The sequence below is a fragment of the Ascaphus truei genome, chromosome 3 (genome assembly GCF_040206685.1).
Source record: "Ascaphus truei isolate aAscTru1 chromosome 3, aAscTru1.hap1, whole genome shotgun sequence".
In the NCBI taxonomy this organism is placed as follows: Eukaryota; Metazoa; Chordata; class Amphibia; order Anura; family Ascaphidae; genus Ascaphus; species Ascaphus truei.
Genome location: NC_134485.1, coordinates 302769188 through 302795731, shown reverse-complemented (window position 1 = coordinate 302795731; position 26544 = coordinate 302769188). Strand labels below are relative to the sequence as shown.

Genomic DNA, 26544 nt, shown 5'->3' with positions numbered 1-26544 from the left:
ACTTACTACTCCAGAGTTTCCTACCTTATCTTGACACTGATTGCAGTAAATCTTTCTTTCTATTGCACCTAATCAATAGCACTTTACATGACTCTTGCTCCCTCTCATTATCCTGTGTTATACCAAAACCAAATTAATTAAAATCAAACCGTAGATGAGGTTTTATTAAACGGAGCGTTTTATTTTCCCTGATGACACATAAGGAAGAAGGTAGGCATGGGACAATTTGGAGAGAAACTCCCGCTACAGCTTAATGTAATATGATGATGAGACTGTGAGGGTGCTTTTGGGGCAAGAAGGCTATAACAACTGTAGCCCTCTTTCCCCCTAGGGTAAGGAGTCTACGGGTGCTGGCTTTACCTGTTGGCTCGCAGAGACCCCAAATCCGCCACGGTGATACAATACTATAACTTGGTACAGCGCCTCCACCTGGGAGGAATCCCAACGTAGTGGGAGTAGCCCTTCACAGGAACCACAACACTGATGTACACACACAGTATGTGATAAGAATAACCTTTTACTGATGAACATATAATAAACAGTGATAACCGGGTAATAACTCTACTCGTTACAGCTACCCCTTCGCGTCGCAGGGCCTAATCCCACCACCGTGTAACCGACACCGTGTCCACCGTACCTGAGGGCCCCTAAGGCACCCAACCACCCTGGTGGCCACAAGGATAACAGCCCCCACCCATAACAACTCCAGCACATGGGCGCACCGACTAAGGAAACACTGGGATCCGCCGATACAGCGATGTCCTCCGTGATAATGTCCGCCCTCACATGGGATGATATCCCGCAGAATGATCCCAAACGCAGATAGTCTTTCTCTCTCTTGCTGAGGTGATTTGGTCCCAGACCACCGCTCTCTAGTGCTGCGCAATGTCGCAACTGTATCCCTGGCATACACAGCTAATGGGGCAGTGTCCTTATCTAAGGGCCTGTCCCTGTCACTGCTTCACTCTCACCAGAGGAGTCGGGGCCTAGCTGGGGCCTAGGGGATGTCTGGCCTAGTGCAGAGGGTCACAGACCCCTGCACACCTACACCCTCCCTTGTCTGTGTCCCAGCTTCGACTGACTTGCCAGCAGCGCGCGAAAAGTATTTACTCCCTGCTGCAGGGAATTCTAGAGCCATATTGGCTGCTGTGGGTCACCTGTGCAATCTCCCTAAGCCTCATGGGAGTTTTATAGGAGAACAAAAAATACTGGGGTTGAGGCCCCAATCAACCAGGGCTCCAGAGCTTTTAACCCACTATTTTAAACATAATAAAAATATTTCTGCTTAAGAGACCAGGTCACGTGGTGTTGTAAATGCATGCTTGAGGCTATATATATTAACCCCTAGATGGCAAACGGTCTAGCAGTAGCATAGAGAGTTGTAAGGGGGAGTCTTGAAACCCCTCCAGACCTCTCTGTCACCCTGAGCTATAAAGACCCTGAATGCCTGGGGCAGCTCTCATGCGGCAGCAATAAAGTACTCACGTATAACACGATAGACAGCTGGCTCTGTGTGCTCCTTTGCTGATGTGGACAATAGAACAGGCACCTATACCGACAGGGACAGGCAAATCAACGGGCACCACGATGCAGGAAGGAAGTTTCTGAGGCTGGACTGTGCTGCATACAAAAACCTTTATTGAAAAATGGTTAAAAAGAGGAGGGGAGACATACCCCTGCACCTCTAACGCGTTTCACCCAGCAATTGGGCTTTTTCAAAGAGTAACATACCCGTGTCTGTTGAGCTCTGATATACCGGATGTAGACCGGACGTGACGTCACCCAGCCAATGAACTACCAGTATGCTGCGAACAGCATGATGGGAAACTGAGTCCCTGGCTGGAGGGCGCTCGCGCGGCATACAGAGGCATCAGTGTCATGCGCAGTAGAAATACAAAGGATTAAAAACAAATTTTTTTTGCTATCCACAGCTACAAATATAGTTAATCAAATAATCTTCTCTATATACTACTATATATATATATATATATATATATGTCATCTGTTGTTCAAGACATAGATTAAATTAATTAATTAACATCTACTGTTAGCATAGCTATATGTGGATGGCAAGATGAATTTACTTTGTTTTTAATCCTTTGTATTTCTACTGCGCATGACACTGATGCCTCTGTATGCCGCGCGAGCGCCCTCCAGCCAGGGACTCAGTTTCCCATCATGCTGTTCGCAGCATACTGGTAGTTCATTGGCTGGGTGACGTCACGTCCGGTCTACATCCGGTATATCAGAGCTCAACAGACACGGGTGAAACGCGTTAGAGGTGCAGGGGTATGTCTCCCCTCCTCTTTTTAACCATTTTTCAATAAAGGTTTTTGTATGCAGCACAGTCCAGCCTCAGAAACTTCCTTCCTGCATCGTGGTGCCCGTTGATTTGCCTGTCCCTGTCGGTATAGGTGCCTGTTCTATTGTCCACATCAGCAAAGGAGCACACAGAGCCAGCTGTCTATCGTGTTATACGTGAGTACTTTATTGCTGCCGCATGAGAGCTGCCCCAGGCATTCAGGGTCTTTATAGCTCAGGGTGACAGAGAGGTCTGGAGGGGTTTCAAGACTCCCCCTTACAACTCTCTATGCTACTGCTAGACCGTTTGCCATTTAGGGGTTAATATATATAGCCTCAAGCATGCATTTACAACACCACGTGACCTGGTCTCTTAAGCAGAAATATTTTTATTATGTTTAAAATAGTGGGTTAAAAGCTCTGGAGCCCTGGTTGATTGGGGCCTCAACCCCAGTATTTTTTGTTCTCCTATGCATATTCCCAACCAGAGGCTCGAGCACCCACATACTATATATATTGGTAATACCACAATACGTTACTATTTTTTTTTGGCTGGACTGTGGCTGTTTTCAACTATATATTTTTTATTTTTTCATTTTTTGTATATTTTTCTAATTTACCTTTTTGATGTTTGGATTCTAAGGAGAAAGGTTTTTTTTTCCACTTATGGACTATAAAGATACATAATTCTGGATTTATACAGAGCTGTACATATATATCTTTTCATACAAAAGTGCATATATCCAAAGCTCAATTACTAATTAGTAAACACCCACTCAACAAGACAAAAGCATCATGGCTTCCTCAGACAATGAGGATATTTGTGACATGAACACAAATTCAACACCTTATGTCACACTCTGCTCTGACAATGCAGGACGTTCCAGACAAGCAGCTTATATTTTCAATGACTCAAAAGACATTATATGTGACGATAAAATGAACTTGTCCTTATATTTTGTGACACTAGAGAAACTGTTAAGCCAGAAAATCAAATTATGGTGGGAGATAACATCTCTGGAAAACTATGTGAGAAGTAAACGAATCCCTAGAGGCTTAAGGATAAAGAAAACACCATCGTTTGGCTTCATTAATAGAGGGTTTGAGGATAATTGGACTAAAATATTAGATTCATGTTCAATAAAACTAATGGAGCTTATTATACAAACTAAAGTAGCTGAGAAAAATCTCCTAGTAGAAAATATTAAGAAACTCCAAGATCAACTTGACAAGTTTGAGAATATGCCAAACTTTGCCACCAATGACAATCTTCTATACCAGAACATTAGCAAACTTGATAAAGAAATCATGGAGAAAAAACAAATAAAGTTTGATAGGGACCGCTTAGATTATGAGCGTGGACAGGTATACATTTGGCAAAAACCTCCTCGCCCAACAAGGATTCCCAATACTCCAAATAAGACCAAAAAATCCCATCAAAAGAACCAACAACATTCACAAGGTCCAAAAGAGAAATCCCCACCCAGACCCTCTATACTTAAAAAGAAATCAGGTGATCAATCAAGTTTTTCAGACGCCTCTGACAGTGATTATCGGTCACATGGAGTGTCTTTTTCAACTAAACAGACCAATATGAATACAGCAGTGACCATGATTCAGACTATGGTCAAGGATCCAAAAGTGAACAAAGATATGCACCATCATTGTTTTCACAGTCAAAAAACGACCAAGGACAAGGCGCTCAAAGGGACGAGGGCGCAGTCTCAAAAAGGAAAAAATACACTTAAACCTAGAAGATAATGTTATCAATATCTCGGGGGTGCCCCTCTCTGTGAATGAACTGTCTGTACTCAACAAGGGACTTAACTTCGCTCCTCTTGAAAACTTTAGATTGTTTAACACCATTATTGATCTACAATGTTTCGTTAGAAAATTAGTACTAAAAAAGTTTTTTCATAAAGATGATGCTAATGTACATGATGACCTTATCAATGTCCCTCCTGTTATGTTTCAGGATTCTGAGTTAGCTAATAAAAACGATGGTTTAACATCATTCACTGAGTTATGTACCCTCCAGGATATGAATAGTCTCCTAGATGAGCAGACCATACAAGAGGAGAATATATCTGTATCGTCATTTCTGGTAGGCTCAAGAGACTCAGGTTTGAAGACTCGCTCAAACTTTTATCCTTCTCACATAAAAGTCCCACACATAGCCACATTCGAGAAATTGGTCGAAAGAGATCTATTACTATTGGAAAAAGGTTACAAATTCACCCCCCTTCTCGGCAACAATATGTCCAAAGATGATCGCCTCAGCATTCAAAGTTTGATGACCAACAAAAACTTGGTCATAAAGAATGCCGATAAGGGGGGTGCAATTGTTGTTCAGAGTAATGTGAAATATAAGCTACAAGCATTACGACAATTACATGACATGAACTCATATAAAACTCTAAAATCTGACCCTACAGATGTATTTGCAGTACAGCTAAATAACATTCTTGACTTCGGTGTCATTCTACAGGTATTGAGCGACAAAGAAAAAAGCTTCCTGTCTGTCCAGAATCCTGTGATCCCCATCTTTCACCATCTCCCAAAGATCCATAAATCTCTAGTCGACCCTCCGGGGCGACCAATAATATCGAGTATTGGATCTTTGGGAGATGGATTATCCAGATATATTGACTTTTTTCTGCAACCACTGGTCCACAATCTTCCGTCATACCTACAAGATTCCACAGATTTACTTAATTCACTCTCACATTTCACTTGGTCACCCAATTATTTATGGGTTACTTTAGACGTCACTTCTCTTTACACTATAATTGATCACTCACAAGGTATTGCAGCAGTACAACACTTTCTCAATCACTCATCCTTATCACCAGCACAGACCACGTTTATATTAGAATCTATTTTATATTTACTCACTCACAATTATTTTCTTTTTGACACCACTTATTATTTACAGACACGAGGTACCGCAATGGGAACCTCATTCGCACCTTCATATGCAAATTTGTTCATGGGATATTGGGAGCACATGCACATTTTCAGTCACACTAATTCTTTTCGTAAAAACATCACATTCTATCGGAGATTTATTGATGACTTGGTCTTAATTTGGGAAGGTGACACAAGGTCCCTGACGGAATTTGTGGACCAGTTAAATACAAATAATTATAATCTGCATTTTACTTTTTCTTTTCATCATCAGAAAATTGAATATTTAGATTTACTTTTATCTATTGATTCATGTCAATCTATCCAATCTGACATTTTCAGAAAGCCAAACTCAAGGAATACGTTTCTTAAGGAAGACAGTGGACATCCACGCCCCTTAATTAAAGGTATACCAAAAGCTCAATTCTTAAGGTTGAGACGTATTTGTTCAACAACAGATCAATTCATAATACAGTCAAAAGAACTGGCCTTGAGATTTTGCAACAGGGGATATCACAAAATGGACTTACAGAAGGCTTTTGAATATGCTTACCAAACTCCACGTAACAACTTGTTGAGAAAAAAGAAAAACACAGACTGTAAAAAAGACTCAACACCATTGTATTTTATTACACAACACAGTCGACAAGCAAATACTATTCGCTCCATTGTAGCTAGACACTGGAACATCTTGTCATTGGACAATAAACTCAAACCACACATTGAAGAATTACCAAAATTTGTGTTCAAAAAAGCCAAAACCTTATCAAACTACATATCACCTAGTATGTATAGAAAACCATACACAAAAACTAGGGGTTTTGTCCCCCCAATTGGTTTCTTCAAGTGTGGCTTTTGTAAAGTCTGCACTCATGCAAAGTCGATCAAAGTAATACATTCAAAGGTAAATAGAAACAAGATCAGATTGAGGAGTTTTATCACATGCAATACCAACTATGTGGTATACATTTTGACATGTGGTTGTGGTATGAGCTACATAGGGCGTACAATACGTTCACTAAAGCTCCGAATAATGGAACATATTAGAAGTATTAAGAACAAAGATCAGAGGTTCCCGGTGGCACGACACTTTATGGAATGCTCTAAAGGTAATCTAGACCATTTAACATTTAGTGGTTTAGAACACATTCCACTCCCAGTCCGACGTGGAGATCGCCAGAGGATCCTTAATCAAAAGGAAATGTTCTGGATCTTCACGTTGGATACCAGGACACCTCGAGGTATCAATGTAGACTGGGAGATAAAACACTTTTTGTAAAAAATCGTTAAAATATCTTAAATAAACCCAAATATGAAGTGTTCTTGCCATTGGGAATCCCGATATACATATATGTTCCTATATATGTTCTCATCTGTGTTGTTGACCCATGTAGCTTGTCCATAGACACATCAATCTGTAACAACAATGACCATGCTTGTACTATATGTATTCATGACATGTATAGGTAACAAATAGAATGGTTAATCGGTTGTCAATTTGTGTACCTTCTAGTTCCAGTATATATATTTCTCTCCCTTGATGTGTTAAAAATACCTTGGACTCAGTTTAATGACTTAAGAATTATGATTATTTATTTTATTAGCATAACATGTTCACTATATGATCCAATCTAATTGTCATATGACAATATTGTACACATTATTAAATACACAATCTGGATCATATAAACAAATTGTGTTCCAATCCTCCTACCACATTTCCCTCCACATACCCTTCCCTCTTCCCCTTCTTCTCCCCCCCCCTTTCCCCCAGCCTTCCCCTCCCCCCTCTTTCCTCCCTCACTTCCCCCCCCCTCCATCCTACCACCCCCCCTCCCCTCCCCCACCCCCCCCCTCCCCTACCCCTTATTCACCCCCTTCCCCCCCCCCCTTTCCCCACCTTTGGAGAACACATTATCCATTCAGGTCTCCAATATTCATATTGGTGTTGATGTAAATATCATTATTAATATTAATCACTCTTTCAATGATCGAGAATTGTATAACTACTGTTGCCGTTCATGTTTCAATTTCCATTATGAATTGTGTTGGTGTTAGTAATATTAACATTTTCTATTTGTATTGATTAGGAATTAATTGAACTTCCCATATAAATGTACTGACTATATGCTTATGAATTTATTTGAACATCAAGATTCATGTTATTGGAAATAATTATTACCCCTTGCTAGTACTTGTTTTTAATCAAACATTTTTTTTGCTATCCACAGCTACAAATATAGTTAATCAAATAATCTTCTCTATATACTACTATATATATATATGTCATCTGTTGTTAAAGACATAGATTAAATTAATTAATTAACATCTACTGTTAGCATAGCTATATGTGGATCGCAAGATGAATTTACTTTGTTTTTAATCCTTTGTATTTCTACTGCGCATGACACTGATGCCTCTGTATGCCGCGCGAGCGCCCTCCAGCCAGGGACTCAGTTTCCCATCATGCTGTTCGCAGCATACTGGTAGTTCATTGGCTGGGTGACGTCACGTCCGGTCTACATCCGGTATATCAGAGCTCAACAGACACGGGTATGTTACTCTTTGAAAAAGCCCAATTGCTGGGTGAAACGCATTAGAGGTGCAGGGGTATGTCTCCCCTCCTCTTTTTAACCATTTTTCAATAAAGGTTTTTGTATGCAGCACAGTCCAGCCTCAGAAACTTCCTTCCTGCATCGTGGTGCCCGTTGATTTGCCTGTCCCTGTCGGTATAGGTGCCTGTTCTTTCATGGGAGTTGTAGTTCCCCACAGAGCCTTCTCCTATTGCCGCCGCGTGCGCCTAACCCACTGCGCATGCGCAAGTCTCAAATGGCCGCTGCTGCTCTTGCGCATGTGCGCGCTCCATAAAAATGGCGGTGCCCTGCAGAAGGAGCCGACAGCGAGCCTGCCGCCAGCCACACCTCCCGCCCATCCTCACGTGACACCGGCGGTAAGGGGGTGGGAAACGGAGGATCGGGGAGCCATGGGGGACCTGGCTACACAACTTTGAAGGAGGAAGAACCCCAATTGTGAAGCACTCTCTCACTTAACTTGGATGATCAGTGTACATTTTTATTAAAAAGTTTTTTTATTTAAGACAACTGATAAAAATAAAGGACTTTAAAATAAACAGTGTAATGGCGCATAAGGAAACCAATAGGGGTATAGTAACCCCGGATAAGGAGTAATTCCTAAATACAGTGTGACAGTATAAAGCACTGTGCCTTGGTGTATGACTCTTTACAACCAACTACCAAGTAATTGTAAAATACAAAATGGGGGGGGGGGGGGGGGGGGGGAGGGGTGTGTAGATAACAAACCAAGGACAAAATACAAAAAGCTGATCTGGGTATACCTATGGTTCATAGATAAGGGGGAGGTGGTCCCCGTTCAACTAATAATGAAAAGGTTTTTACGTAATAGAGGGGTGCTTTGAGGGAAAATAGCTAATTTTGTATATGTGTGTGTAAAAATACCTATGGTTCAACCAGCACTACCTTGGTTCACCAATCTCTCTGTTGTTCAAGACCACAGGATCACACAGATCCATCTCCACATTAGTGGCTATAATACCACCCACCGGTCTTTTAGAACACCCAAGTTACTTGTGAACCATGAGCTGATGGGACCAGGCACCACTACCCAGTTTCAACTCCATACCTTCTGCAGGGCAAAACACCTCACGGTCTGTGGGAGAACAACACTCCAGATTTGAAGTATGTACTCTCTCCCCACACAACTCCTCTTTGTCTCATAACACTGCACCTCGCCCAATACAATGGACAGTCCTGAGATTTATTGTATGCTGGCCTCACTAAGTGAATCAGGGCCCAACATACAATGAATCCCACAGAAAATATAACAAGCACAGAACACAAAATAAACGTGATGCTACAGATGGCTAACTGAGGGAATATACATTAAATGGGAATGGCAGACATTTTGGTTGCCCTGAGATGGCTACACTGACCCTATACATGAGATACCATGAGCTACCATCTTGACAGTTATTGGCAACCAGCTGTCTTAACCCTTTAATATACTGAGCCAACCTGCTCTTACAGTGACAGTCAGTTTCTATTACTCTCAACTCAGAACCTTGTTCCTCCCTGTTGGATGATGCATGCAGATCAGAACATTGTACTGCCATGATTACAACTCAGAAGCAATTGCTTAGACCCTTATTATCAACAACATACATATATACATAGCAGTTTACAAATCATATTAGAAGGCTATTAACACAGATTAAAGAAATATTGTAAATACACTACAAAGTATTTGGCTATACTTGTTTTATGTGTATATAGTGTTAATCTCCTATATTTAACACATTAAAAATGCCACTGCCCTTAGTTCATTGTAGTCGGACAAATTTTGTGTACGGATAAAACTACAGTATGGCAAATGATCATGCTAGTCCATTAAAAGATATCACAATCTCCAATAAGCGAGGCTCCCACAGTTCAAAAAATAAGGTATTGTTATAAGCATTTGTGTAATTCGATTCAGCAAACACTGGCTTTAGAAAAATATAGTTGAAATAAAAATCCATGGAATTCAATTAAGTTGTAAGAGGAAGTTTCGAAACTCAGAATTAGTGAAAGTAATAATGTTCCGGATTATGTTCCTTTATTCTTTGTCAAGTCAGACAAGAAAGCTGTAAAATGAAGTACATTTACTAAAGATGTAGCCAATATATTCTAATTTGCTCTTACAAGAAAATGATCTGAATAAACGCAACAAATCAAAATATGGAGAACACAAAATATAGAGAGACCATTTAAAGTAATCATGGTAAGAAAATAGGAACTGACATTTTCCCGGATCTATAACAAATCAAAGATGCTACTAGCCACCTCAATCCATAGCTAAAGTCAGAGTACATGCAGGAAAGGCCAAGAGCAATAAGACAGAGAAAATGAGTTATTAGGCCAAATAAATAGATATGATTCTTGCAGCAGGAATGTGAGACTTTAAATCTTTAAATTAACAACAGCACTGTCAAACGCCTTTTCCAGAATATACAGCTGATCTGTCTCGAAACTAAGGATTATAAATGACTAAATCTCACCAGATTTGCAGAACAGAATACTAGTTGTCACTGCATAAGGTTGTTCAAAAACTCACTAGGAAGTCTGTAAAGATATACATTCCCCACAAAAACTGTAAATCACAGATTTGGTTAGAAAAAGAATGTTTATATCAAATAATAAAAATGTATTTCAAAGCTCTGCAATGCTAGACAGGATCCTCAAGCACTGTAGGGGTTAAGAATATATATATATATATATATATATATATATATATATATATGTATATATATATGTATATATATATATATATATTATTATTTTTTTCCCTTCATTTTAGCATGTTAAATGAAGCGTTTCAGCTTTGCTAATTACTCGGTGAAAGCCCAAAGGCAACTTTAATATTTAAAAGCAGCAGTAATTAATGTCACATTGTCCAGCTTCACTGGTTTACTGATCTCCGTTTCAGTGATTTAAAATATTTCCTTGTCAATAAACAAGCACAGTGGGGTACAATTAAAACAGATCTCATAATTATCCTCTTTAACCCTTTTAAAAGCATTGATGCAAACAATGTGGTTCAGGCCAGTATAGCACTGAGTGAAAGTGCCATCCGTTTAAGATTTGATTTGCCCAGATAATGCAGAATTGACTTGCCACAATGTGTAACAACCACATGCAATAAAAATCTGGCATTTTCAAAGTATTGTTTAACAATCATCTATATAAAATAATATATCCAGAATTCTGCAACTGGAATAATTTCACTGTCTCCCAAAACAGTCTCGGCTCATCTCCCCCTTAAATACCACTCCAGCTTCCCATCAAGTTTCAGATCACCTCCAGTACAAAGTTCTCCTTATTAACTTCAAGTCTTGCCATTTCACTGCTCCTCCCTCAGTTTGATCTCCTATTACCGGTATGTCCCTGCTTGTCTCCTGCACTATGCTCACAACCGTCTCCTTTCCACCCACTCCACTCTACTCTACTGCTCGCTCTTGCCTTAAACCTTTTCCCCTCACTGCCCCGTACCTGTGGAACTCTCTCACACTCTGTACATGCCAAGCACGTTCTCCCCCCACCTTTAATTGAAACCTAAAAACACAACTTTTAAATTAAGCATTTCAATAGCCTGAACTCTGGCTACTGCCCAAAACACCCACAGTCGCTTGTACCAACCATCATGGCCAACCACTGCCTCACCAGCTATCTCCAAGTCTCCAAACATACCACTTAGATTGCGAGCTCTGGGGGGCAGGAATTTCATTTCCTATTGTCTGACTTTGTTTGATGTACTTATTGTATAATTCCTTGTATTGTATCTTTTGCAAAGCGCGGAGTAGACTGTGGACGATATATAAAGATATACATAAAAATCTCACAATGTGATACTGTATACAGTATACATGGACCGGCGGGTGATGATGACGTCACACTGGTCCGTTTTTTGGCACGAAATGTTCACACTATAGAGGTAAGATTGTTTGTTGCCATAATCACACCTTGACAAAGACCCACGGGACGAAACGCGTTGGTGGCTTTCTTTTTTTCTGTGAGCAGAAGCTGATGCATTAAATACCTTTATTTTTATTCTGGAGTTGCCATCCATTTTTTTGATGCTGTGCTCCTTTGCTCCACTGCTGCTGTTACTTCTATCCTACAGGATTGCACGCGACCTATGGAACACTGCATTTTGGATTCGTTCTGGATATCCCCAGGGACAGGTAATGGGCAGCTGCCTTCATATGCTTACCTTTGTCCTGCCATAGGGGATGCTTTATGCTTTTGAGGGGTTTATTTACAAAGACCACTCGCTGTGGTAGTCTTAGGGACACCACTAGGTTATTTTGTCCCCAGGCATATATTTATGGACATTTACATTGATGGATGGTTGCAGTGTAACAATTGTGGTTTCAAAGACATTATCAATACTACAATTGGCAGTGCACACATTTATATCTGAGCACCACTTTCTTTCCCATTTTGAGAATGCAAATTTAGCAGGCTTTAGCTTACCACAAATATCCCCATAATACAGGACTTTAATTATGAGACATTCTACTGTAAGTATGCTTTGTGGCAGCCAAATGAAGCCATGACACGTTGAAGGGCAACACTCGGCTTAGATTCAATCTTCCATGAAGAGCATTCCTGAATTTCCCGATTCTCATTTCGCAAATGTGCTTGAAAGTCACAAGTGGCAGAGTGCAAGACCCCGTTTTTTCTTGCTTTTTTTTTTTCTTGGTTAAGTATTTTTGTATTTGTTACCAAGTGAGAAATGGCTAAATATTTTTCATGAGGGTAGAAATCTCCTGCTATGCAGGAGTATGCGGAGGTATTCTGCTGGTGCAGTAATACACATGAACATAGCCAGTGCCAAGTATTATATCCGACAACAGTATGTAAAAATGTTCTATTTGAACAAATTAAATATATTATTTATAATACAGTATTATTAAACTTATTAATATAGATGTTTAAAGAATTGTTCGAATTTTAACATTGAATATGTATTTCAGGAATGCTTAAAAAGATAGGCATTATCTGTTTGTCAGCCACTCTTAACTAATGAATTGCCCTTTACTCTGCATTTGTCAGCATACAGAACACTAGTGTTTATGAGTCATTAGAATTAAGACTTGGTGACACTATTTACATTCTCATTGCAAAATAATTGGTATTTTATGCTATGATCTTCTGCATAATGCTGAACTTGCTGAAAAAACTGCTTGACATCAACCAACAGCTATTGCCTCTATAAGCAAGCTACTAAACAAATGTTTTTGTTAGAACTGTAATACCTAATTCTGATATGGTTTCAAATCTTGTTGATGGCTGGGGAAATCAAAGCACTCCCATAATTAGACCATGTAAGTAGGACTTCCCTGGTGGTAAAAGTATCAGTAACAGAGCACATTGATATTCAAATCCTATATTATATCAGACCATAACAATTACTTCTGGAATACCAACTCTACTTTTGCAAATAAAAAGCTCCCGATCTTTAGACTTGTATATTGGCTTGAACACCAGTGTGTGGAAAACAATCTCTTCAAAAGAAACACACTTTAGGGTACAACATATTTCTATACATGTACAAAATAACTAGCATTGATTCATTATTCTGTGAACTGAAATCCCTCATCAACAAAAGCACAAGAAACACCACTGTAGTGGTTTTAAGGTCTCAAAGCACTCCTCCATAAATTGGGTTCATTTTTTGAAACACGATGATCTTCAAATAAACAATGATGTATGGTATAGGGCTGGAATATTTATTATAACAAGGAATTATCCCCATACACTGCCACAAGGTAAGTTACTATTCACAAATGTATATATGCGAGAACAAATCACATATATACATTTAAAAGCCAATATTCATAATCTTATCACAGGGCTTTATTCAATATGGCAATTTTCTGCTGATCTCACTGCAAAGGACCATAAAGTAAGATCTGATCACTTACGTAAAAAACGTTGTTATTACCTAGAGGCAGACTCATGATATAATTAGCATTCTTAAAAACATGACGTCACCTCTAATGTATACTTGTTTGCTTCTTGTGTTAAAAATAAGTCTGTTTCTATTTTCTGTGGGATGGTTTAAATTGAATACTATCTGATAATTCCTCTTTGTTCTCCATTATCTGTTTTTGTGTGTAAATTCTTAATGTATGGGATTTTTTTCGTTCCTTTACAATACAAGATGAAACAATTAAAGCCATAAAAAAAAACAGGTGAGAGACAAACATAAGGATGTGTCCATTGTGTACATTTCTTATTACATACACTTCAGGCAGGCATAATACTGTACATTAACTGTGATTAGAAAAACACGGGGTGCAGAAAAAATGGGGGAGGAATAATGATAAATATCAAATATATATAATTAAAAATAATTATGTAATTCACTATTCGTTTTTATTGGTAAAATGGTTAAAAAATAAATAAAGTTAAAGATTACCACCTACCTCCTACAAAATAAATGCAATAAAATATTGGCAATTACACAATGTATTCAGAATAAGTCTGCTTAAGAAACAGGAGAGAGGGAATTCTAAAGATATTGTATACCACACACCATAGCATAGCATATAATAATGGCCCTAACAACAAAGTACTCAACTAACTGTTGACCAGTGTCACTTAGTTACTCTGTGTTAAATGTCAAGAATATATTTATGTCCTCATTATCTATATTAAACTAATTATGCTTCCATCATTAGCAAAACAACTCAACTGAAAGTCTCTGAATGAACATAGGGAGATTATGTAAAGACGTTGGTTATTACAGAGACATTAAATGTTTATGTAATACTTATACATGCATGATTTGTTTAAAAAAAGGTGTCAGTCACTTACATTTAACCTACTTAACAGGTCACTGCTATTCGGTCACTTTATTCCTAGGAAAGACTGTCCCTTTAATAGTAAATGATCACAACAGTAACAAACTTTCAAAAGTTCAGACATAGCACAAACGAAGGAACATAAGCTATTGCATGAAGTCATATCAAAAGGTACAATTCTAATGAGCGTGTGGCAATACTGTAGATGTGTAAAATCCCATTAGTAACATGCAATGGACTATAATAAAAAGAAAGCACTAAAAAAATGTAGCACTACGATTTATAAAAGGAGTCACAGAAATTTATAGATATGCAAATGTTGGTCCAAAAGAATAAATTTGAAAAGCACAAGAATAAATACTAAAAGAAAATGTAGATGTAGTTATATTTTTCTTCCCCCAGAGCCACGGCAAACATGTATTTTGCTGCAGATCCAGGGAAGAAGCAGCAGTGACTGTCTACATCAATTGCATTGTCGGATTCCAGCAGCGTTTTTCGTGCCTGGAGTTTTCTGAATTCCTTTTTCCCTGGCAAAACCTGGTTTGGAAAGGAAATTGAATGGGGCTACATCTGTATCATATATCCAGTTTTTGTAAGGTAATAGTTAAAGCAACAGTGTGAACTAATGAGTGGTGTATTCGATGCTAAACATATTGGTTATTGACACATTTAACAAATAATGTGATGGGTCTAATGTTTTTAAATATTTTTTTTATTTACATTACAATGTCCACATAGTAACCAAATGCTTTAGTCTATTTATGATCTTATCTAATTTCTTTTGTGATAAAAGTTTGTAACCTTTTGTACTGTATATGCAGGCAGGGTGTTAAAGCAGCAATCCCAGCAGCTCGTTTTATTGTACTATTTTTTTTTTAAACAGAACAAGAACCTTTAGCTTTGAGCTAAACCGCTTTATTTGCATGAGGGGAGACCCTGGTTTCCAAAATACTTACAGGTGAAGGTGCTAATGTCTGTGCATGGGAAACCAAATGACGGTTTAGATCATCAGTTTTACGCTAGCCAATAGGAAACCACAACATGACCAGCTTTTGACTGGATTGCCATTTAAATCTCATTGCGAAACTAGGGTGATATTGGTACCGTCACCTATAAGTTACTTCGTAGATGAGGTTGAAAAAAGACATATGTCCATCCCGTACAACCTACAGTATGCTAAATTTAGACAGATACTTATCCTATATTTGTATTTACAGCATTTTACAGAGGAAGGCAAACAAAAAACCCCAGTGACACATCATCCAATGAACCAATAAATAATGTCCTGACTCCAAATATTTATTTATATATGTATTTATAAAATGTGTTACCAGGAAGCAATACATTGAGAGTTACCTCTCGTTGTAAAGTATGTCCTGGGCATAGAGTTATATTGCCAATCAGATTACTCCCTGAATCCTTTGGGATCTCAGTGAATAGTTTATATACTCTCCTTTCATTTAATCACTGCACTTCCTGGGTAATTTATGCACTGCATACAAAAAATATCTAGAGTTCTTAGTGACCTTACACCTAGCAAGTTAAGATATGGTAATATCTAGTAGGACCGTATTGACCTTAGGGGTGGCCCACGTAGTGAGATCACATTCCTACATAATTTCATGAGCTATAGGTTCTCATACCTACTCTAGAGAAATAAGGATTAAGTAATACCTAGAGGGACCGTATTGACCCTAGGGGCGGTCCATTTAGTGAGTTACACTCCTACACTACTTACTGGAGGATCATGTACCACACTAATATAGGATTAACATCCATATCCTCAATTTAATTCCCCTCTGTCTGAGGAACTTTGTATATCAATATATATGGGAATTCTAGCCAGGCTCAACTGTCTAACCATTTGTATTCTCACTGTTCTGTACACCATAGATGCCTGTGTGGGACATGAGGCATGCACTGTTCAACCACTTCACACAGCAATGAAATACAATGCTGTGTTTACATCTCTTTATATTAATTAAGAGCACTACGGAGCTTATCCAATAAGGATGCTCCACATGAGCAACACGCCCTTAGCCCCGCCTCCCAGGAGTGGTATTTAAATCCTACCAAGAGGAGTATATGCACCCTCCTCCCCCTTGAAGAAGCGCCGAGTTTTGGCGTGAAACGATGGTCGGGCTGTTGGCGACGCACTGACTGATGACGTCAGCCTTCGGAGAAGTATGCCGAGCGAACCACTAAGCAGACGCATGAAATCGGTTGTATAAACCCTCTAAATCAATGAGGGATTATTCTATTGCAATACTAGTATGCAATTGTTGATTTGATGTTACTAAATAATGCTTTGCATGCCTAGTAGGTGATTCAGCTCCTTGTATACTCCTAGGAAGAAATCACCTGTTATGTAGGATTGCAGTAGACCTATACACAAGTGTAATTACTTTGTGAGATAGCAACAACAGTGTCAGTTTGGCTACTACTGGCTACAATATTGAAATACAGTGTTGTTTTGCTCATGTTTTACTGACACCTTTTGGCAAGCATTATCTAAGTTACATCTAGGGACAATACCAGTCACTTTGTACATATCTGTTTCCACTCAAGTATGGTGCTTATACTTTGTGCACAATCATGGAGTTATTCACTTGTACATATAATAGATAGTGTGATTATGATATGCCCATGATAACAACAGGCAGGCGTTCTGTGATGAAGTATATTCTGCTTAAGTTTCTGTGATTAGACATAGATCACTATTATATGCACCCAGTACTGAGGTATCCTTAGCAGATACAGTACTAGTGAGATTTCTACACCCGTTAACCATCGTGTGGTATTGTGCATGACTATGCATTCATCAGAACCGGGACATACATATACGATCTACTAGGTATGTCCACGACCACGGCATATCTCATTGGTTTTAATATGATTTTATTATTCATTTGCACCTAGAACAGTTTAATAACTATTAAAATGTTATTGTTTTGGATTTTACCTCTCCTGGTCATTGCATTAAGTATATGCTGGGACTATTTAGTTTCCACCATGATTTTCTATTAATATAGGCTGTGTGCAACCAATTGGGGTTTCTTTTTTGTGACTATTCTTTGGTCATTCGGTATGAAATATATGGGATCAGAAGAAACATCACCTTCAACAGGAAATAATGAAGTAACAGTTTTACTTTAAGTACTGTATGATTGAACTGTATCTTGTTCAGAAAGACAATTACATGAATGCTGCACAGGCTCTAACGGATTGAAAAAGAATGTGAAAAAAAAAATGAAGTTCACTAAACATTATTTTAAATGAAAAATTATTTTAAATAGAAAATGTCCAGATGTTTGGAGAAATAGAATATAAATGACAAAGTTAGTCATTTGTAAAATACACTTCTTAAACCACCTACAGTACAGTAAATTGGACCAGAACATTAAAACTACAGCATGAGGACTTGATGCATAAACTGTTTTTTCCCCTTCTTTTCTTTCCCTTTTAATATATTTCAGCACAGGTACAGGCACCCAAATAGATCCATGATTGTTATAACAGAGGAAGATCAATATTGCATTTATTGTAGAAAGGTCATGTTCTTGGAAACAGATGATTGGTATGAAGTAACAGACTGTAAAGATACTCATACTTACTTCAGCTTTGAGAACACTTAGTTCTGAAAAAAATGTCATTAAGATGAAAGATTTGTCTTCCTACTGCTATCTCTGCTATAGAGCTACTGTAGATACATCTGCTACTTTTCTTTCTCTCAAGCGGCTCTCGAAGGTAATGAACATTTCTTCAACCATTTCACTTGCCTCTATTTACGAATCAATGATATTTGGACATTTAGCAATTGCTTTGTATAGTTATTTATCAATAATAAAGTGGATCCGGTCATTTCTTTGTTTTCCTATAAGGCAGTCCTATCATGGGCACTGTGTCAAATGTCAAACTACCTTTGCAAATAAAATATAATATTGTAAAGCTTTTAATGAAGAGAGGTTTATTGTAGTTATGTCTAGAAACAAGTTGAAATAAATTCAATTGGATTTAGCATTTTTAGTTCCTTATTCCCCCAAATGTTGTCTACAGAAACCAGCAGAATGGCCATGAAAACTTCTCCATATAGAAATAACTGAGACAATTGCTATAGAAGTATATACCATATATTGAGGCATTAAGACAATTACCCATTAAGTAAGTCAACATCACACAGACTTCTCCATCGGCGTAAAAAGAGCAAATGTCAAGATTTCTGTAGATATTTATATTGATCTGTAAATGAGTGCAATCTAGCACAATAAATACATTTTGACAATTTGTCTCTCAGTGTTGTACTTTATTAACACTTACTGGTTCTAAAGTGTTTTGATAAGTATGCCTCATTAAATCATACAAGTCTACTGCCTTGGAGCAGTCATGTCACTTCCTTTCTATGTCACTTCTCTGCACCACTGGATTGCCACCATCCACTGAAGCCACTGTTACTCAATTCAGACCGAGCCCTCAAATTAATTATAACAGCCTGCCACTGCCTTACATTGAGAACAGATGATTGATAACAAAGCCTGTCTACTTTCAGTTCTCACCTGACAACAACAAAACAGTCACTGTCTACTTTTACTGGCATTTGTCATAAATCAATAGCAATTTCATCACTCTGAATGAGCCGTCTGCTCTATCTGATTTCACTTTTGTTTTATAATTTTTAAACATAACAATTCAGCTAGGTTAATGAAAAAATGCCATCCTTCCTTGATATTCCCGATACATATAAAATATGAACTATAACATCTATGCTTTAGTTAACAGTGATTTGACTTCATTTTACTGCTATTATTGAAATTCATTTCAAGTTATAATCTGTATCCACCCGTGCCATTCTAAAGATATTAGGTGACAACCTTGTCACGTACAAGTTAAATAGCTGCGGTGTCCTCAGCTAAATGACACACTACACTTTTTGCCACCACGAAAAAGTACTCATTAGTATTTTTTCCTCATATTATCTACTTTTAGCAGAGATATAAAATGGTTTAATACACTGAAACACTGTTTGATAATATGATTCAATATACCAGACATTCTAAAATTTTTTTTTTGCTTCAAGATATGATCTACTGAATGTTCTCTTTGCAATCTCTCTAATCAATACTTAACTATTAGAATATATATATATATATATATATATATATATCAGTGGAAATGATTAGGTGTGCAAAATGTATCAATAAGTAAAGAAAATGTAACAATAAATGCTGCCACAGTGTAAAAACTATACACAATAGTTGAGAAATAAATATGGGGGTGGGAAACACAGGCGCAAATATTGTTAAGGCAATAATACAGCCAGATCAGAGTGCCCGAGACATTTTAAAATGACCACAATAAAGTAACCAAATTCATGAAGAACCTGAAAAATCAAGAAAGAAACAAATATAGTGAAGTAAGCTTGTATTGAGCTTATACTCAAAAGGTGACAGCTACTTACAAAGTAGCAGATGTTACAGGCATGTAGGATACATATGCTCCTCTCCAAACAGCAGTGCTATAGAGCAGCTTGTCTTGACACCACGTGGAACGCCAAGACTCCGCACCGACACCGGACACGACCGCAGTCTTGTTATAGACGAAACGCGTAGGGTGCAGGCTGTCATGATATCTTTATTATAGCCTTCTATTGAATCTCCTATAATTGTCAGCAGTTTAGTACCAGTAATATAATCTATAGCATACTCTTGCTAGACATTACTCCCTATTGTTCCCTGTCAACGGATCTAAGATCTTTGATGACATCATAACCGCGATCTCGCGGGATTAGGAGGACTGGGAGGAAAAGATTGGAGGCAGCTGCGGTCGTGTCCGGTCTGGCTGTAGTATTGCCTTAACAATATTTGCACCTGTTTCCCATCCAATATATATATATATCTATCAGAGAAAAAGAAAAAAGCGCCCGATCCTCATGTGATAAAAAAAATACAAAGGTTTAATAAAACAATAACTCAGACAAATTCAAACTCACAAATTCGCCAAAGTTTGAAAGCGTGGTACGAGATGAAACTCATGGGCCAACACAGCTGAAGTGACCGCCGTCTGCTTGCTCCGCTGGAACACGTGACCTCTGGGACCTCACTGCTGGTGTTGCTGATGTAAAGGTCCTCCAGCAACCCAGAGATGGCAGCGTTCAAGTTCCTGGTTTAGGAAAGTGCTGCTACACGGAAGTTATCCCAGCAAGGCACGGCAGTCTACAGGTGCGCCGACGAGTATTCTAAAACTTGCCTTGGAAAATCTGGGGCTATCACCAACAAGATCCAGGTACATGCTGCAAACATTTCAGTGACATTTCTGCATAGACTAATGGACCATCAGATTAACACAGCAGGGGTCGCTGGCAGTCCCATTCAGTTTGAATGGGACTGCCAGGGACCCTCGCCGTTAATCCGATGGGCCATTAGTCTGTCTGCAGAAATGTCACTAAAATGTTGCAGCATGTACCCAGCATGTACCTGGGTCTTGTTGGTGATTGCCCCAGATTTGTTTTAGAATACTTGTCGGCACTACAGTATGCTTTCACTGTTCTTCGCGAAATGGCTCTCAGTCAGCCACTGTAGGTTCTTTCTCACCATGTGACCCTACGTGTTTCTTCCGCAACTGGATCTGCACTATACCTATCACTTCATGATATTATCTTTTACATATGGTATTTATTTACTCTGATGCAACTTTGTCAGGGGATGTCTTGCTCACATTGGTCATTTTTACACCGGCCGGTGTTACTATGGGGTAAGGTGAAATTCTTTTTTCACCTTATACCGCGGGAATAGGAGTCAGAAGTTTCAATATAAGAGTGTCTACATTTCTAGCTATTCATTGTGTACCTTGTACTGTATATTAGATATCAAGGATTTGTAGTTCATCATATTACTATCTACAGACAGGCAGCTTGGGTATTAAGGGTTTTTTCTCTCCGCTTATTTTATATTTGTTGTGTGTATTTTTAGATGTTGCAATAATAAATGTAATACTTTTTTGGATATGCTAGAGTGCTACTACTGTAAACTGTTTCTTGTCTACATATATCCTTAGCCCTAAGCACCGTCAAGAGTGATTTATTTAATTTACCCTTGATTTTTAGCATCCTATACAATCACAGTCTGTTGCAGGTATTTTGTTTGTCATTATATATATATATATATATATATATATATATATATATATATATATATATATACACAGTGGTTGACAAATCACCAAAAAATCTACTCGTCACACAAAAAAATCTACTCGCCACCTAGTGCCAAACGTGTGCTGCTTGGGCCAATATTTACTCGCCCGGGGGTTAAATCCACTCGCCCGGGGCGAGCAAATGTATAGGTTTGTCGGACACTGTATATATATATATATATATATATATATATATATACATGTAGAGGTATCAGTACCGTGTTAGCCGAGCTTCAATAATCAAAAAATAAATAGATGATACCGTAAGCATTTCCTTAGCCACAGAACGGTATCATCTATTTATTTTTTGATTATATATATATATATATATATATATATATATATATATATATATATAGTGCAGAATAAATGAGTTCTTCAGTATTCGGTGATACCTTTTTTATTGGACTAACAATTTATGTCATAGGACAAGCTTTCGAGAGTTCTCCTCTCTTCTTCAGGTCAGGCAATATTGATATACAAAGGAATCTATGGCTAAAACAGTGTGTTAGCACTGTTTTAGCCATAGATTCCTTTGTATATCAGTATTGCTGACCTGAAGAAGAGAGGAGAACTCTCGAAAGCTTGTCCTATGACATAAATTGTTAGTCCAATAAAAAAGGTATCACCGAATACTGAAGAACTCATTTATTCTGCACTATCGCAACTGGACTAACACGGTTATTTTCTGCTTTATTCATGATGGAAGATACCCCATATAGCCGTATGAAAAAGACACTGACCAAACTGATTACAAAGGAATCACAAATAAACAGCGACATCTACTTCCTATCAGAATGCAAGAGAAGGAACTGGATACCAAATGGGCTGAAGATCAAAAACCCACTTGCAACAACACACAATTCCCATTTTGCTGAAGAACAATGCAGTTTTTTTTCTTTTCTTCCCTCTCTCCACACTGTTTTAGCCATAGATTCCTTTGTATATCAGTATTGCTTGACCTGAAGAAGAGAGGAGAACTCTCGAAAGCTTGTCCTATGACATAAATTGTTAGTCCAATAAAAAAGGTATCACCGAATACTGAAGAACTCATTTATTCTGCACTATCGCAACTGGACTAACACGGCTATTTTCTGCTTTATATATATATATATATATACACACAATAACAATAATATAAAAGAACAATAATGCCCTGGCTAGGTTAAAGTCCCTCGGCTTCGCTTTCAACTCTTCCAGCCAGGGCATTATTGGCCAGTAATGCCTTGTTCTTCGGGGACTATTACTTAAATAATCAATACCATTAAAGGACGTGTTCACTCATAACATTTCATAATCTCAACATGAAGCTGTACTTAAGGGAGCCTCTTGTAGTGAGATAAAGGCTGTCAAGTTTGATGGGGTTTTTTGTTTTTTTTAAATACTGCTATACTTATAATTAATTGAAAATACGCACTTTAACTTACAAATACTTGCTTAAGAAGTTTTGTATTGTTTTTGTTTTAAGTTCATATTTTGCAAAATTTTATATCCTTTAACTTTTCAATAGTGTTACTACTGTAAAAGCAGCATATTCCTTAATTGTTTTATTTTCTATGCACAGGGTGAATATTAAGAACATACTTAATCCTGAATAGGAAAAATGTATAAAACTACAATTTGCTTAACTACTGTGTTACATTGTGTGAGATTTGAGAAGCCTAAAGAAGAAAAACATAATTATCCTCACTAACTTAAATCTGCATCCATAGAGGTAAAGGCGCACAACAAAGAGAGTGGGTCAAAAAGCTAGTTAAAAATATACTTTATTGACATGTTTCATGTTCATCCAGGGCCCATCCCAATGAGGTTCTGCGCAGGGAGTTTGCTCCTTTGCTCAGTTCCTTCAGGGAATATAGGTCCCCATTAAGGATACCATACCGCAGGAATCTTTGCTCAAACTTTTACCCCCCATGGTGTTTTTGGACTTTCATTTACAAGCTTAATTTTGTACCTATAACGGACCCGGCATTGGAGCGGATGTTCCACACAAAGAATCCTCACTAACTTAACCTTAAATAAGGAAATATTAGGAACGTACATAGTGATCAATGTGTTTACCCTTTTGCTTTCAGTTAATTATTCAGGGCAATTAAAATAGTTTTGTACCTAATGGAGATATGTTTCTTTTTTTCAGCTCTGTTTGAGATTGTGGAGCTTTGCCAGGACAGACACACAGGGTTGCCAAGTGACTGCGTCACCAATAGAAAGCTGTGACGACATGCCCATCTCCAGATGACGTTGCAACGGTCTGTTGGCTACTGGAGTAAGGAGGACCTGGTTATATTATTCTCCTTGTTGAGTATTCTTGTGTAACAGATAAAATGATTAGTATTTTGGGTGCAGTGGGATCCAGTGGTCTATATAGGCCGTTTGCTGCACTGTACTGCACTGCAACCGCACCAATAACATATTCAGCAACGTCGAAATGACTGGAAAACCACAGTCAATGGAAGGGCTGGAAATAGCATAAAACAATATGCAATACATCATTTACTACAACATTTTTCATCTTGTACGTGTCAAATGTAAGAAGCTTGTTAATTAAGCTCCTAACATTTGATGCAAATCATTACCCATACAGATTTACGGCACTTCAGATTTTATGTGTTTGCATGGTGCTAGGAAAAGGGGGAAGAAAGACCCCTCCGGATATCTGATTCATGTAGGCAAATGAGGTGTGTAATATTTTGATATATTTATGCTGGATGCCTCTTAGCATCGAAACCTTACTTTGTCACTGGCCCTTTGTCAGCACTGACTACACTGTCAGATGCATGGATGTTCTTAAATAAAACTAATGAGATGTGAACAATATAAGCATTGTTTAGTCCAGGGGTGTGCAAACTTGGGGGCGGGAGATTTTTGTAGGGGGGCGAGGTGGTTACAGAGGCCCGCGCTCTTCCCTACGGCATCCCCTTTGTGTCTGTCCTGGCAAAGCTCCACAATCTAAAACAGAGCTGAAAAAAGAAACATATCTCCATTAGGTACAAAACTATTTTAATTACCCTGAATAATTAACAGAAAACAAAAGGGTAAACACATTGATCACTATGTACGTTTCTAATATTTCCCTATTTAAGGTTAAGTTAATGATGATAATTACGTTTTTCTTCTTTAGGCTTCTCAAATCTCACACAATGTAACAGTAGTTAAGCAAATTGTAGTTTTATACATTTTTCATATTCAGGATTAAGTATGTTCTTAATATTCACCCCTGTGCATAGAGAATAAAACAAATAAGGAGTATCGGGGGGGGGGGGGGTAATCGCGTGAGGCCTCTGCAACCTATTACTGAGATTCAGATGGGTGTTGACACGTCACCATGGCAACGTGGCATCATTTGACGCCGGGAACTGAGGTAAGGGGAACGCGAGCACTGGGGGAAGCAGGCGGGTTGGGGGGGGGGGGGGAGGGGGGCGCAGCTGCCAAAGTTTGTGCACACCTGGTTAGTCTATATATCAATAACACCCAACTACACCTTTGGTAATCTTGTGAGGGAAACTTGATATCAAATTCAGCAAGTCAGTTTCTGCAAAATACATACGTAGAAAATGAATCTTAAGTAAAGATAACACATTTTTCCATAAAGTGGAACGACAAACAAATAACAGTCAAAGAAAATGTGCAGGACTACAAGACAGATGTAAAATACATTGAAAGGAAATAACTGATTTGGCCTGAAAAGAAAACACCTGGGACTTACACAAGAGGCATGACAGTCACAATAAGAAGTGAGGACTACTGTACTTTGATAGAAGTGAGAGACTTCACTCTAGCAGCTGAATGTTACTCTGTGAGCATACAAAGGATAAACAAATTTGGTACATAAAATACAATTGGTTGACTTGCTACTACAATATGCAGTGAAACATTCTAATTACTACATTTGTCCTAACCGAAAGGTATATGTGTTGTGACATTTTGAATAGAGTCAATAAGGCATGTCTTCATAGATTTAATGGTGTACAGAGCTTTCAAATTAAATCTCTTCTCTGCATTACCTGTACACACTATTACATCTACAGTATTTAGTTGTTCATTAAAATATATTATATATATATATATATTGCTATATCTTTAAGGTGCTTCGCACAGGACACAGTGAGGAGGGAGAGTTTGTGTTTGTGTATGCAGAGTTTGTGTGTGTGTAGCAGCAGAATTTGTGTGCGTCTCTGCAGAGTTTGTGTTTGTGTGTGTGTGTGTGTGTGTGTGTATAGCTGCAGAATTTGTGTGTGTGTAGCATATATCTTTAAGGCGTAGGATCCACACACAAAGCTGTACACAAAGTAGAAAAGAGGATGATGAATAAAAACCAAGGAATCTGGGCAGATCTAACAAACCTAATGATCAAAATCCAATCCTGACTTTAACGCAGCATAACCTTAAAGGTCTTTTTAATTTTGTTATAAATCCGATGTTGTTGTATTAGATACTATTGCACGTTTTAAAGAAAAATTCCCCACTCTTTATAATGAGTTTTAATGTATTAAGCTTCTTTAGGTTGCTACAACCATCATTTAGGAATCCACAGCATTTCCTCTTTTGAAACAGACAGCCATATTGGGTGCCCTCGGAAGCATGATCTTTGCCGATCAAATACAAGAAAACGGATTGCAAAACAATAGCACCAAATAATTGCCAACTTAGGCCCGTAATATAGTGGGCGTGCGTGTGCCTGTGTGAATGCTCGTGCACGTGACGCACATTTTTTGTGTGTACGGTCCGTGCTGCTGTGAACGACAGGCTTGGAAGGGTACTGT

The 26544-nt window shown here is 38.3% G+C and overlaps 1 protein-coding gene across 5 annotated transcripts in view; it reads right to left on the bottom strand.

The window, feature by feature from the left end:
* The window catches only part of DIAPH3 (diaphanous related formin 3), a 782005-nt gene that overhangs the window by 107785 nt on the left and 647676 nt on the right, over positions 1–26544 (bottom strand). The window lies entirely within an intron of this gene.